Raw genomic sequence first — 3,702 nt, 5'->3', positions numbered from 1 at the left:
AGAGCTCTCCTTAAACTTTTAAACTCAGCCGTGCCTGGACTTTATCTCTTATTCACCATCACAAACAGATCATCTATGTTCTTCACTTTGAAAAGAGCCAACTATCTTGCCAACCAGTATCCTTTGTTTGCATGTTAAAGTCAACCAATCCCAATTAGCCTAACCATAATCCTTCACTTACATAAAGAGGGCCAGATTCAGAAGGAGGCCATAAGCCCAGCCTTCCTTTTCTTTTAGCTTAAGCCTCTTTCTTGGTTTACACCAGTTTGCTGATGGCAGATATTTTTAGTATAAAAAAGTATATGCAATGGAATTTTAACTCTGTTAAAATACTTATGCTTTATAAATAAAGGCTCAAGGTGAATATACTAAAATGTTCATCATGGCCATTTCTGAGTAGGAGGATTATGGGAGATTTGCATTTTGTTCATATTCCAAATATTGAACAATAATCATATTACTTTTGTGATCAAGGAAAAAAATTTGAAAAATAGAAAAGTTTTAAATAATGAAGAATAAATATCTTAAAGCTTGTGGTCCAAGAATAGCTCTAAGGTTCTAAAAAACATATCCCTGTTTTCAAATAGTCGTTTTAAAAAAAGGCCTTGCATGACACAGACAGCCTGATTCCTTTTTAGCATAGTGAAGACAATTCAGATTTCAGAGTTAGAAGACCTGGACTTCTTCCACTTTCTAGGTAAGCAGGCTTGAACAAGTCAATGAAACTTTAAGAATTTCTGTAAAATAAATTTCAAAGTATTACAATTAAATCAAGACATAAGTGAGAATCTAGACAATGTTCCTTTCATCAATATGATAAAATAATATGCCCGAAGGATAAGAACTTGTAGTTGAAAAAACTGAGATTTAAGTAAGTTACTTGATTTTTCTGAGAAGTCAATTGTCTTCATCTGTCAAATGGGTATAATTAATGAAGACTTACAAGAACTTTAATATCATAACCTATGGCCCAACATTTGGATTTTCGAAGCTTGAATTCTGAAGCTGCGTATGAGGCATAACTTTGCCCTTTTGGGCTCTGAAACTGCCTGCAGAGCAAGCAGCCCCCTGTGCTGATTCCACTATTTGATAATTGTACCCCCTGTGTGGTTGATAAGCAACACCCCCTGTACTGAAACTGCTTGATCAAAAGCCTTTGTTTTGGGAGCCAGAACTAAAAGTAGGACATTGATAAATGCTTAATCATGTGATACCCATTGTTTTCATCATCGAAAGTTCAGTTGCCCCCACCAATCAGAAAATGAATGATGTAAGTTTATAACCTTGTTTTCCTAGCAACCCTCTCCTTTAAAAAACCCTGTTCTCCCCCAGACCCCAACTCTGAACGAATCTTTGGTTCATACCAAGGGCTCCGTTCTCTGATTTGCATATCATATATGAATAAAACTAACCACTGAGCCAAACCAGCCAGGGCCATATCATCTAATTTCATTTTAGCTGTCCTCTACTCCCTGCCCCTGCCTCCAATTTAACTCTTACAAAGGGTTGCTGGTACAATTCAGATACCAAAAACTCAATTCACTTTAGATTTAGGTTAATTTTTTTAAAATTTATCTTTATTGTTGAAAGTAATACAGATGTCCCCTCCCCCCCCTTAACTCCCTCCATCCCACTCCCACCCTCTCCCCAGGCCTTTCCCCAATTACTATCTGTCCATGGTGAGTTCTTAATTTTAACAATAGAAAATGTAGGGGAGAAAAAATTATCCCCCTACCTTTCTGAGTTCTTGGCTGAAGAGAAAAAAACGAACAGAAGTCTATTAACATGTATATATGAGAGATACCCAGGGAAACTGAGTAATTCCCTGGGATGGCCCAAACCACCACCTTAAATATAGTATTATTTTCAGCTAAAGACAAAAAAAAAAAAAAAAAGATGAGGATGGGGACTACCCACTTATGGGAGGTTATAGGAAAAGTGACTAAGGAAGGGTACAGTTTGTTAATGCTTTCCCCATTAAGATTCCCTTGTTGCCCTAGCTGGCTTGGCTCCGTGGTTAGTGTCAGCCTGCAGACACTCTAGGATCCCAGGTTCCATTCCAGCCAAGGACTCTTACCTCAGTTGCAGGCTCAGTCCCCACCCAGAGAGGGCATGTGGGAGGCAACCAATCAATGTGTCTCTCTCATATTGATGTTTCTCCCACTTCCTCTGAAAAAGTAATGGAAAAACATATCCTTAGGTAAGGATTAAAAAAAAAAAAAGGTTGCCTTGTGACTGTAGAATATAAAGACAAATATCAGTCCAGCCTAATAGGGGACTGTCCTTTGGCCCCATTATTGTAGCTTGCTAATGGAGTCTATCTCCAACAGAATTCAACTCCTTGTGGCAGTAATTGTGTATTTAAAGACCCAGTTGCTCTTCTGAAGCTTGTATGTTCAAGAATGATTACTCTGTGAAATAAACTGATTACCACAGTCATTTAAAAAATAAAATAAATTAAAAAAAGACTGCTGAGAGGCGTGGCTCAGTCCGATTCCACTCGGGGCACGGGGTACACGCCGGGGTTGCAGCTCCACCCCCGGCAGGGGGCGTGAGGAGGTCGCTGATCACTGACTCATCATTGCTGTTTCTCTTTCTCTTTCCCTCTCCCTCTCTGAAATAAATAAAAACATATGTATATATATAAAGACTAGTGATTGAGAGTCAACTTTCTCTTCCAGGGACACAGAGGGAGACAGACAAATAGAGATTTCCTTTACAAATGTGAATTTCCCTTACAAAAGGGTAACTTCTGTTTTCAGAGATTCTCCTGTGCTTGTTTCTCAAAATAATCCTTAGGCCAAAAACGCATATGTTGGTGTGTTTGCTGTTACCCTTCACAAACAGTGTTTTCTGTCTTTGTACAATAAGACTTGCCAGCTGGATTACCCTCTTCATCCCGCCTAGAGCCCCCCGCCCCGCATCCTCTCCTCCCCAGTCCCCCTCCTTTTCTGAATGCTGGCTCCTTTTTCTCCACCCCACTTTCCACAGTGAACCATGAAGTGTGTCCTTTGAGGCTGAGCCTTTCAGATTTGTATGCATTCCCCCAAATTCAATGTAATTCCCTTAGTTTTATTTTTTGGCAGGTTTTAATTTTTTCTAAAATGTATCTTTATTGTTGAGAGTCCCCCTCCCCCCCCCCATTTACCCACTCCCGCCTCCCTCCCCTTTTTAAAAATCCCCAACAATGCTTAAAAATGTTTGGCACGAAAGCACATTATCTGAAAATAAATTGTTCTAAAAATTCTACCCAATTCCCTCATCACTGGAATTCCCTAATTCACGGTTTCGACCCCAAACAGCGACTGGATCTAAAAGCACTTGGCAGACACCGCGGGGCAGCGCGCGGGCCGCGGCTGCGGGAACTCTGCAGCCCGAGCCCGGGCCACCCTCTGGCCTCCGGAGGGCCCGGGTCCGGGTCCGGGACCCCGCGCGCCGTGGGTACGGCCGGGGCCGCTTCCGGCCGCGCGGTTCCTCGCTAAAGCCCGCGAGCGCCTGGGGTCCCCGGATGGGCCCGGCGGAAAGTCGGCCTCCGGGGAGCAGAGGCGACAGGAAGACGAGGGCGCCACCTGCCCTTGCAGATCCCGGAGCGGCCTTCGGGGAGCCGGCGGCAGCAGCAGAGTGACCGACGGCTGCGCTGACCCGCCGCCACGAAGCGACTGCCACGTCAGGGCAACTTCACAAAACCCGGAGAGGGCGGGT

The sequence above is a fragment of the Miniopterus schreibersii genome (genome assembly GCF_964146895.1).
Source record: "Miniopterus schreibersii genome assembly, chromosome: 6".
NCBI classification, from domain to species: Eukaryota; Metazoa; Chordata; class Mammalia; order Chiroptera; family Miniopteridae; genus Miniopterus; species Miniopterus schreibersii.
Note: the sequence above shows the minus strand (reverse complement) of the source record.